Raw genomic sequence first — 13,074 nt, forward strand, 5'->3', positions numbered from 1 at the left:
GTGACTTAGTAGGGAATAAGAATAGATCCTGAAGAAAGAACATGTTTTGCATGGGAAAGCCTCTATACTATCTCCAAGCAAAAAGAGTTGGTCATTTCAATAGGGAAGGATGAGCCATATTAGCATCCCATAACCTTCAACTGACCATTTCTTCCATATTTATTAGACTCATGATACATCACAACAGCTAATTCAGTCCCTTCACTGGCATGCCATACCAAATCACTACTGATAAAAGTTTTGACAATTAGACAGAGGGACTAGATAGCTGGGGGCTCTCTCTGTTCTATCTTCTACCAGTTATGGGGTCTTTATTGCCGGCAGACAGTGAGTGATGCACCTCCAAACCCCATCTTAGCACCTGCTTTCTCAAAACATTCCTGGTATCAAGTATCACAGGTCAGTTTGGGTTCCTTGTGAAGCAAATTCCTAAAAGGAGTTTAGCAGGCAGGATGTTTATTAAATAGAGTACCTTTGGGATCAACACCTGTGGAACAGAGGTTGATGTGTTCAATTTCTGTTGAAAGCAGGAATTTCTATTGTTTTAGATCATGACCATGGGACCAATGCAAATGTTATCAAATGTGTAAGATTTAACCAGAGAAAAATAAAAATACGGGAAAATTTGACAAGTCCTTTTCAATGTTTTATATCTTACATTAAACCTTAAAATTCACTTTGTTTTGAATGAATTTTCAAAACCTTGACTGATGTGCATAGAGAATTTTCATAGCAGAATTAAAAGAAGTTACTAGTAGAGTGACACCTGGGTGGCTTAGCTGGTTAAGTGTCCATCTCGATCTCAGCTCTGGACTTGATCTCAGGGTTGTGAGTTCAAGCCCTGTGTTGGGCTCAACACTGGGTGCGGAGCCTAGTTAAAAAAAAAAACAAACTAGTGGTAGAAATCTAGGAAGGATAAAAAATAAATTCACTTATTCTTTTAACATATAGTTATTGAATAGCTCCTATGTGCCAGATCCTGTTTTAGACACTAGAAATATGTTGGTGAACAAAACAGAAAAAGATTTCTGTCCCCAAGAAGATGAGGGAGGCAGACAATGAGCAATAAACATACTAAATAAGTAAATGATATGGAAAATGTGATAAGTGCTGGGAGGAAATGAGCATAAAGAGTGTGATGATGATAGCTTCTTTTTTTAAAGATTTATTTATTTATATGAGAGAGAGAGCAGTGGGGAGGGGCAGAGGGAGAGGGAAAGAGAGTCTTAAGCAGACTCCATGCTGAGCATGGAGTCCGATGTGGGGCTTAATCTCAGGACACTGAGATCACGACCTGTATGGAAACCAAGAGTCAGACACTTAACCAACTGCACCACCCAGGTGCCCCATGGTGATAGTTTCAAATGAATGGGTATTCACTGTAAGCATCTCTGAATTTAAGTTTGAGCAGAGACTTGAGGGACAAATGAACCATGGTATACAGTGTCAGCATTTGTCCTCAAGCCCCAATTCTCACAGGATGATATAGAGTGCCCAGTGATGAGTACACAGACAGTGGATTGCATTAGAGCAAAAATTCCCTAAGTTTAGGGTATCCCAATCTTTTATACTGAGCAGTAATCCTGCTTGACTTTTATCCCCATGGGGAGACAGTAGTTCTTTCAAGGTTGGTTGCTACACAAACATCCTTAAAACATATTCTAGAACAGAGGGAGTCAGTGTCTCTTCCCACAAAACTTACAGAAATGCTATAGACCCAAAAGGAATGTTTTTGGGTTTTTTTTTGTGGATGAGACCTTAACAAGAGCAATTCATGGGAGCGATGGGATTTAAAACCTAACTGGACTCTGAGAAACAAACTGAGGGTTCTAGAGGGGATGGGTTAGCCTGGTGATGGGTATTAAAGAGGGCATGTACTGAATGGAGCACTGGGTGTTATATGAAAACAATGAATCATGGAACACTACATCAAAAACTAATGATGTAATGTATGGTGATTAACATAAAATAAAATTTTAAAAAAAGTAGAAAAACAAAACAAACAAAAAAAAACATAATTGGAATTAAATCCTAGAGAGAATGGAAGAAGAGGATTTAGAGACAATAATTACATATAGACAATTATTTTTGAAAAGCTTCACTGTAAAGGAGAAATAGCTGGAAGAGAAATGCGTTCAAGACACGTTTTCTCTTTTTGGTTTTTAAGATGGAAAAGACAAAAGCATTTGTATGCTGATGAAAATGACCTATTAGAAAAGGAAAATTTGATAATTTGGGAAGGGGATGCAAAATTACTGAAATAGTGCCTTTGAGTAGAGAAATGGGATGAGATTTATTTTAAAATGGAGGTTTCAACCTTCAGATTATAGCTTAAGGGGGAAGAGATCATAAGAAAACAGATAGAATAAATGAATAGATGCAGTGATAAGTTTGTGGAAGCTTTCTTTTGATCACTTCAATTTTCTCGGTGAAGTAGGAACTGAAAGCAAAAGTTGAAATTGAAAATCAGAAGTGTTAGAGATTTGAGTAGAGATGAGTAAGTATAAAATAGTATTATGGGAGAGTGGGAGAGCGCGTGAACCAGAAAACTATACGGTTGCCAAGGAGTCTACCGAAGGCCCCTAACCATGAATTTGAAGGTAGATCATTCAGCATGTTTTTGTCTTTTCCCAGTCTTGAGTAGTGGATTAAGTGGACGGTGTTTCAGATTTTTCCATCTTCCTGCTCCTTCCCATCAACTGCACTGTCAAGGTGTCAAGACAATTAAAAATATATAGGTTCTGGTTTGTCTTTATGCATTCTAGTTTTGCTTGTTTTCTCCCTTCAAGCTTTTTCTTCCAATTGTTTACCCTGCTGACCTACAGTGACTCTTTGCCACCCCCAGATGCAGAGAGTAGAGCCTTCCATGGACTCCTTCACCAGTTCCTGCAAATGTGTAAAATCTGATCCATACTATAAATTTCTTTGTTTCTTATCACTCACAGTGTTTCTGCTTACTTAATTGAACCTCAGCTGATACTGGCAGCTTTTTATATACTCCTACAGACCTTCTGAAACTGGGTCTGGAGGTCAGCTAGGTGTTTTGTTTGTTTGTCATTATTGGTTATAATTACTCTCCCTATTCTTCCCTAACCTCTGTCCCCCATCTCATTTTCAAATATCATGTCATATTATATCACCCACTACTTTCCTTATTGCTTTCATCTTCATTCTTTCATTCCTGGTTCAGTCACTCCCTCCAATGCCAACCCAGCCTCTTCTTCTCCCTTTCTCCTCATTTTCTCTTTCATATCTAAAGTTCTTTAAACATTTGGGGGTTTTTATATATTTTCATTACTGAGGTATACTCTACACAATAAAATGCAAAGATTAAAGTGTGCACTTAAATTAGTTTTGTCAGATTTTACATCCATGTTACCATCACCAAATCAGATATAGAGCTTTTATATCATTCCAGGAAATTCACCTGTGCCCATTCCCAGAGAGTATCTATCCCCCACCCTGCCACACACACACACAGAGGACAATAGCTTTTGAGGTTTCTCTCGTATTAGATTAGCTTTGCCTGTTCTTTGTAGTTCATATAAATGAAATCATATGTATTCTTTTGCATTTACATTCTATCACTTACCATAATTTACAATCCAATATTAACTCTTGGTAAGGTCAATATCCATATAGATAATAATTCTAATACCCTATATTTTGAATGCCTTTCCTTCAATGATTTCTTTTTTCCTAACCCATCTTATCCATTCATCTCCACTGTTAACCCTTGCCTGGTCGTTACCAACAATAGATTCCTCACACCTTAAAATCTTAATTCCATGCATCCCACTCTCCAGTCACCACCACACAACTCTCCAGCCAATGCATTTTATATCCTCACTACAACAGCCCTTCAATTTTATCAGGGCAAATTATTTATTAATACTATTACCATTTACTTTTCTCATCTCCAGATTGTCCTCTTTCTCTTCCTTGCCCACTTTAAATTATCCCAGCCATCATTATAACCACCTTCTTGCATATACCCTCAATTCCCTTGATACCTTCTCATTGCCTCCAAGATTGACAAGGCTGGGTGACCTGCAGAATATGAAGACTTTCTCCGTCTTATACCTGGCACAGAACTTGGAGAAACTAAAGGAGGTTATTAGGAAGGTTTTCATGCTGCCCCATGAAAATAAGATGACCCAAGAGAGCAGTGAAACCCTGGCACGGGCACACTTCACTGACCTTCAGAACGTATGGCTACCACTTCACTTTTGTCTTTCAAATACCATGCAAATTTCTCTTATAGCCAACTTTTGCCTAGAGCCTTAAAAGGAAGAGAATTCTGAGAATCATAGCTTCACTTGAGCTGAGTTGACCCAGTACAAAGCAACCAAAGGATCTCTTGAGAGAGCTGTAGGGGAAACAAGGTTCTTAAGAGAAAGCCAACTTTCTTTTAGAGCAAGAGGATAGAAGGAACATTTAGAGAAATTATGACAAAGCATAATTCCAGTAGGAATAGTGGAAGTGTTTCTGTAGTTGGAGAGGCTTTGATGATTAGGACAAAATAGGGAGTGCAACCAGTTAACTGGAAATTAGAATGCTGGTGTGGAGGGTGAGGTGGGATGTTGGTGTTTACTGAAGCCACATACATAAGGATAATGGAGTTAGTGAGATTAGTTCTGTTGGACTACAGGCTGACCATGGTGGAGAGGCTCTGGTGAATGGGGACACACAAACTGGTTGTCTGAGAGAGCTACCTTTCAGATACAAAGAGGCCTGGGCTGGTGGTTTTACTCCAAACTCAAAAAGATCTCACTTGATGGAAGTGAACAGATCAGGGGAACTCAGGCTTTCCCTTATCTCATACTTAATTTCCACAAGAGCCACTATTTTATAACTTATTTGTTCTCCACTTAAGTTTTCACCAAAGGTCCCATAGACTCTTTTCCTTCTATGGTATTCACATTTTGAAACTGTTTTTTAAATCAAATACACTGGGGATTTTTTAGTCAATCAAAGATTTAACTGCCAATCAAAAGTAGATTTTCATGAATCAGTCACTGTTATCACAAAGAAGAGAAAAATCAACATTCTAGTTGGTCTGAGAAAGTTCATAAAGGAAACAAAATTTTTTTAATTTGCTCAGATTCCAAAAATATTGAAAATAGTGTAGGCTTCAGTTGAACCTGATAGACTAAAAAAAGGAAGCTACACTAAATAACATTAAATAGATTTTTAAAGTTATTAATCTACAAAGAAAAATGGGACATGAAACATCAGTAGATAAATTATTTTAAAAAACTCTAGAACCTGAAAAGTTCCATGATTTACTCTCTATTCATGCACATTAAGTCTTCAGCAATAGCCAAAATGGAAGAATCCCAGTTCTCTTTCTTTCAACTGGTCACTAGCCTTGGCTTGGTTAACACTTTTTTCCAAAGCAACAGCAACAAAACTTTAACTTTTAAAATTTAAGTCTTCCAGTATAGCTAAAATGCCATGTATAACAGTTTTTCTATCCATTCTCCCTACGATCCTTGGTCCAACCAAGTTTAAGACTGAGACAGTTTATGAAAACTGAGAACACTTAAAAAAGTTGTCCCCCATTCGTCTACCTTCATCAGTTTCCATGTCTCTACATTCCTTTACCCTGAACTTCAGCCACAATAATTATGAGGTTTTCTCACATTTTGTTTTCTGTTTTGAGGCTTTGCTTCACCCATTTTCTCTTTCTGGACTTCTTCTTTCCATTTTTTTTTTTTTTAAGATTTATTATTTATTTTGAGAGAGAGAGAGCACAAGCCGGGGGGGGGGGGGGAGGAGCAGAGGAAGAGGGAGAAGCAGACTCCTCACTGAGCAGGAAGCCTGACAAGGGGCTAGATCCCAGGACTCTGAGATCATGACCCAAGTTGAAAGCAGATGCTTAACCAACTGAGCCACGCAGGTGCCCCATTTCATTTCTTAATTAAATCTATGAACACACTCTCAAGGCTTAAATATAATACATATCACCTCCTAAATGAATCCTTCTATGAACCCAAAACCTAGACCAATTGTTCTATATTTCATGTACACATAGTACTCTGCTTGCACTTCACTTTGGCAATTAACAAAACTTGACACATGTTTTTCATGACCTGTAGGCCTTACGTTACTGGAAAACAGAACAATGTCATATTATTCATCTCTGAATCACTAGTGCCTTGAAAACAGTAGCTGCTTAGTAAATGTATATTGAATTTGGAATGGTGGTAGGTTTGTTTATTCATCTTTCAAGTTGGTCATAGTAGTTTGGAGCAGGAAAGAAGAAGCCAGGTTGATTTATGGGAGAGGTCTTAATCTGAAGGAAGACTTCCATAGGCACCCAAAAGTGCTGATGAGAGTCTATAACTCACTCTCTGATCCTACTCCTGTATTCCCACTCCAGCCAAAGGTAATAGTAAGAATGATATAATACTTATTGAATGCTTACTATATACCTAACCAGATGCTGATTGCTTTACCTATTTGTTTCCAGTGCTCTTTTAAAAAGTTTTTATTTCTATTAAAGTCACACTAGTACAAAGTTAAAAATCAAATTATGTTTGAAAACATAATTTGCAAATAGCAGTCTTTTATTTTACCTATCTCTACCTTCCTCCTGTCTTGATCCCTAGAAGTAACCACTGATATATTTTAATCTATTCCCTCTGATACCCACCTCCGTATTTCCAAACAATATGCTCATGATATTATTTCCCGATTTTTCAATTTTAGTTGCCATCTATTGATTTTCTGTTTTTCTAAGGATTTAATCCCTTTATACTATCATTTCTTTTTTTTTAAAGATTTTATTTTTTTTATTTGAGAGAGAGAGAGGAGAGAGAGAGAGCATGAGCCAGGGAAGAGGCAGAGGGAGAAGGAGAAGCAGAGTCCCTGCCAAGCAGGTAGCCCGACGTGAGCCCAGAATCCTGAGATCATGACCTGAGCCGAAGGCAGATGCTTAACCAATTGAGCCACCCAGGCACCCCTATACTACCGTTTCTTATATTTTGCCACCATCCATCCAGCAGAATATTTTCACAATGTTCCCATCTAAGCCAAATAGTAAACTATGAATGTCTTCCTTTGTATATATTTTTGCTGAATCTATAAATTCCTTAATTCTTCACCTGTGTAATTTTATATATACATTTTAATTTTTTCCCCAAATGTGCCACAATTATATGCCTTAACACAGGTCTTTTAAATTTACTGTGCAAGGCCCTGAAAGTGAGTGTTAAATCTAAGGCCTCATATGCTTTCTTTCCCAAAGGTGACTGGATGCATACAATTTACCAGTTTTGGGTGGTTTTGTAAAAGACCTAAGAAGAATTGTCAAGTACATGATCTTATCACTATAAAATTTCCACAGGTAAAAGCATTTAGGGCAGAAAAAGGAACTAGAATGTATTTTTTGCCCAATTGACTCTCTAGGCACAGGCTGGCCTCTTATTTTCATTTTTATTTGGCACTTGGGCAAACATGCTATTTTACACAGTTTCCATTTTCTAATTTGAGATTTAAAAAAAAAAAAAAAAAAAAAAACTTTGAAGGGCCTAAGCTCTTTTTCTTCAATACTTTCTCATTTTTCTGGGTCTCAGTTTCTCCATTAAGAAAAATTATTCTCTTTCTTCAGTAAATTTCTGTAGGGTAAATAAAATATATACACAAATCTTTGGATATACGAATCCAATTTTGGTAGGCCGAGTAATGGCTCTCAGAGGTGTCTACACCCTAAGCTCCAGAACCTGGAGCGAATGTATTACCTTACATGGCAAAGAGACTCTTCAGATGTGACTGAGTTAAGGATCTCGAGATGGGGAGATTATTCTGAATGATATAGAAGTGCTCATTATAATCATAAGGGTCCTTATAAGAGGGAGACAGGAGGGCTAGAGTGAGAGGAGGGGATATGATGATGGAATCAGGTCAGAGAGGAGAGGAATATGCTATGTTGATGGCTCAGAAAATGGAGGAAAGGATCATGAGCCAAAGAATGCAGGCAGCTGCTAGAAGCTGGAAAAGTAAACATTCTCCCCTAGAGCCTCTGGAAGGAACCAGCCCCACTCACAGCTTGATTTTAGACACAGAACTATCAAATAATATGTTTGCATTATTCCAAGCCACCAAAATTGTATTAACTTGTTACAGCAGCAATAGGAAATAATATATCCGTTTATAGCACATCAGTTTTGGAACTCATATTAATCTGGTTTTGACACATAATTATCATGTAGCATTTATTGGTTGATTTTGTAACAATCTCTTTTTAGGGATATCTACTGAACTTTCACTATATCCTGGGATGCAGGACCCAGAGGTATGGATATAAAAAGATTGTCTTTGGAAAAGAACACACAGTTTATTTCTCCCTGTCCACTGCTCACCATGGACAAGAGTCCAGTCAGGCACCCAGTGCATCCAGCAAAGAGGTGTCTTTAATACTATAGAGTAACAGTTAATAGCATAGCCTCAGAGACAGACTGCCTGAGTTCAAATGCTGACTCTGCCACTTGCCAGCTCTCTAACTTTGCAAGCCTCTGTTTCCTGAATTATGGAATAAAGATTAGAACTCCTTCCTTGTAGAGGTTTCGTGAGAATTTAATAAATTAGTCCATATAAACTACTTAGCACAATACCTGGCACAAAGTAGGTGTAAGCGCTCAGCAAGGGTAAGTTATTGTTAGTATTAGTTATCGCCATTATTATTATCATCAGTTTATTAAATTACTCAAAAGAAAACACATTCCTCTTACTGCCACAATGTTATTGCTCGTTAAGACTGTGTCCCCAGTTCCCCAAAGGAATTCTTCTATTAATGGCAACATTTGAGCTCCATTTTGTAATTTTTTTCTTTCTTTTTTGTAATTCATATATTTTCCATTTCAGAAGAGTTAGAGACTTCCTAAACAATACTATTTCAATAACCATTAAACGTTAAACAAAACAATAGAAATCTTATTGCCAAATGGCAAGAGTCTGGAAATACTGCCTCCCACATTATGAAAATATGACGCATTGCCATCCATCCACCAAGCCTACAAATTCATCAATTGGAATAAATCTTCCCTCTTAGCAACATGAGAACTGGCTTTACATTATGACTGTTTTTTATATGGCTCAGATCCTTTGCTATAGCTACTTTTTTGTGATAAAATATTTTAGGAATACTTCTGCCAAACAAAGCAACTGTCAGTAAGTTAAACTGCACTGTTAATTCTAAAAAAAGAGAGAGAGAGAGAGACAGAGAAGAAAGAAAAAAAGGAAGGAGGAAAAAAAGGAAAAACAAAGAAAAGAAGAAAGAAGAACCAGAATGTTGTTTTGATGGTCAGGATTTTAATCTGTTCCTATGGCATTGTGCCAAGTCTAGTTGTTTTTTGACATTTTTTTAGGTTTGTACTTAATGTACCATGTCTATTTCTTTATCAGTCAATTTGAGTGTTAATTGCTGGTGCATAATCTTAGCAACATTATTATTCGTTTTGCTAAAATCTTCAGCAGTGAACAACGGGACATTTCCCAGATGAGATGATTACCACACTAGTTGTATCTTCCCATTCTCTGGTTTCGGTAATTTATCACAGTATTTCCCAAACTTGCGTGTCCTAAGAATCATCAACTAAAAATAGAAATACTCGAGCTTCTCCCATGGAGAATGTGATTTAGCAGGTCTGGGGGAGAGGTGGGGGGAGGGGCCAGAGAAACTATAATTTTAACTGATGAACCCAGTGATTAGGTAAATTAGAAACATTATATTTGTGAATTTACAAGTCTAGTTGTTCTGTTTGTTTATTTGTTTGTTTGTTTTAAGCCCCTCACAGGCAGTAAGGATTGATAGTAAAAACACGGAAGGATTTTTTTTTTAAGATTTTATTTATTTGACAGCACAAGCAGAGGGAAAGAGAGGGAGAAGTAGGCTCGCTGCTGAGTGAGGAGCCCCATGCGGGACTCGATCCCAGGGCCCTGGGACCATGACCCAGGCCAAAGGCAGCCACTTAACTGACTGAGCCACCCAGGCGTCCCAAAACACGGAAGGATTTGATGAACTTCCCTGGTTGAGTGAGAACATTCCTTTCCTGTACCTGAATACAGATCTCTATAAAATCCTAGGGAATATATTCTTTCCCAGTCTGGCCGCACAAGCAATAGAGTGGAAATTAATAACTTCCATCTCACACTGGAACACATAGCATATTATCCAAACTCTAGAACTCAGGATCCATACTCATTAAGTTGACAGAAAGTTAAGGTGAACTTTAATTTATCGTTTCAAAGCATGATTCTCTTATTGTATGTATTAATTCCTTGGCCTCAGGGTCCTTTATAATTGAGGAGTGTTTGTTGTTTTTTTCATATATTATACATATAATAATAAATAATATACATAATAATATATGTATATAATTCTAATCCCTTTATATATATATTTCATAACTTACTAAGATTTTCTTCATGTAGTTCTGTACAGTTGAACATGGAATTTTGTGAAAATCAGACAGATGGTGATCAGACAAAAAAAAATTGGGAAAACATCCATTTTCTTTGTATCACTTAGATTCCAGCTACTTTTTATACTTAAAGAAAATTAGGAGTCTGTGCCCTTTCTGAGTTTTATCAATTTTTAAAAAAACTTAAATAAAATTCTTTTAAAACTAAAGGAATCTCTAAGGATAAAGACAAGACATAGAAAAAGATGTAAATCAGGGCAATTTCTATAACCTCCCATATTCTAAATTGTTTATTGAGCACTAAGTACTGAGAACTTGGTATTTGCTGGAGATTCAAAGGATATAAGTCTTTGCACTCTTGTAGTTAACAGTCTACTGAGGAAAAAAAAGAGAGAAAGAAAAGGGAAGAATTATAGTTATGTGAGAAATATGCAAAGGGAACAAAAGGGAGAAATTGCTGAACCAATAGGTAAAGCTAGACAGAAAGGAGTAGAGGTGAATAAATGTTAATAGAGAGGTAAAACTTGAACCAGAGTAATAAAAGATGAGTCAAAACTTGCTCTGGGCATACTGTGAGTAATAAAAAATTCTTTCTTAATGGGACAGACTTGAGGATATTTTATTAACTAAAACGAAGGACCCTGTGAAGTATAAGAGGGACGGGTGAATGACAAGGTCTGTGAGGGAGGAAGAGCACAGGATCTAACAGTAGGAGATCAGATTAGCTAAAACTAGAGATGAGTCCATTTCCTTAGAGAGTGGACCAAGATGGTTAAATGGAATTAAGTGAGATTATAGATAAACATATAGGTCCAAAGATAAAACATTGAGGTAATTTAATCTAAGGCTTTCTTTCAAAGTGAAATAAGGAAAAACAGATACTAATAAAGACCACAAAAGCCAGTTTATTGACTGTAGTATGCCACTCACTGTGTTAAGAGCTTTAAATTCATTACCTTACTTAATTTCTCCCAACAGAGTTGGTACTGTTACTGTCTCCATTTTACCAAATAGGAATTTAAAAATTTAAGAAATGATGTAACTGCCCCAGGTTATAGAAGTCTTGACTGGTGAAATTATAATTTAAGATAAGAACATCTGCTCCAAATGAGAGGGATAGTTAGGGAAAGCTTTGAATGGTGTGGATAAACTGTCTTGGGAATGGGAGAAGCAGCTAATGGGGATAAAGAATAGCTGAGGAACATTAGGGACCCGAGTAAGGAGAAATTCCTTTGCCTTGGTAAAAGCCAACCTTATTTTAGAGAGAAAAGAATGGATATTGGAGAATAGTAGTAGGAGTTTTTTTCTTTTTTTTCTTTTTTAATGTTCTTACTTGTCAATAGTACCTTATGTCAGTTTCCTTTTTTTTTTAATCTAATGATCTGTGAAATTTGAAATCATGATGTAATAGTGCAAAAACATCAAGGGTAAGTATTATCAGAAAATTAGAGTCTCAACTTTGGCTTTGTAATTTTTAATATCTATGGACCTCACCTCATCTTTAAAATGCAGATGATTTTGAAGTTCACATTTCATCCCCATAAATTAACTGACCTAATAAATTAAAAGTGAAATGAATGTGAATACATGAAGGGACTATTTTTTTGTGTGTATCAGTTTATCAAAATGTGCACATGTATATATTTTTTATTTTAATAAGTTATTTCTCATTATGTAATGCTGAGTAGGAGATTCTAGAAAGCTTTGACAGTTCAAATGTAGCAAATAGTAATAAAAATTCTCTGTATTATATGTGTGCTTTACATGAACAAGATTTAATTCATCTTCTATCTTCTTAAATATCTCATTTCCACCTTAATTCAACAGTCAGATTTAAATTTAACACTAAGACAAAAGGAAGTCCAATGTTTGAAAGTTACCAAAAAAGGAGGCATGAAGTTCTTTTTAGTAAAGTTTCAATGAAGATGAGCATCTTTGAGAAGCTCGGAGGGTAAATTTCTCCTTGGCTAAAATTTACTAGAACATTATAATTCAGATTCTATCTTGCTTTACCCTGGGAAACAATGAAACTCATTTAGTTTATAAACGAAAATAAGTTTAAAATAGAATGCACATACTTTTTCAAGTGCACATGGAACATTTACCAGACAGATCATATTCTGAACTATCAATAGATTTCAAAGGATTGCAGTCATACCAAATATGTTTTCTGTCAAAATAGAATTGAATTAGAAATTAGAAGTATATCTAGAAAATCCCCACATATTTAGAAACTAAATAACACATAAATCAAAAAAGAAATTACAAGGGAAATTAGAAAGTATCTTGAGCTGAATGAGAATGAAAATACACATATCGAAATTGTGGGATGCTGCTAAAGGAATAGGAGTACTCGAATCAAAGTCTTCAGCTTCAAATTTCAAAAATCTAGAAAGTTAATCAAATTAAATCCAAAGTAAGCAGAAAGAAGGATATATTACAGATCAAAGTGGAAACCAAAGCAATAGAAAACAGAAAAATAGAAAAAAATTAAAGAAACCAAAAGGTGGTTCTTTGTGAAGATAAGTAAAATTAATAAACTTTTAAAAAGACAAATCAGAAAAAGAAAAGGTACAAGTTAACAATACCAGAAATGAGAGAAATGACATCATCACAGAAATTATAGATATTACAGTGATAATGGGGA

The sequence above is a fragment of the Mirounga leonina genome, unplaced genomic scaffold, assembly GCF_011800145.1.
Source record: "Mirounga leonina isolate KUSES-001 unplaced genomic scaffold, KU_Mleo_1.0 Mir_128, whole genome shotgun sequence".
Classification (NCBI taxonomy): Eukaryota; Metazoa; Chordata; class Mammalia; order Carnivora; family Phocidae; genus Mirounga; species Mirounga leonina.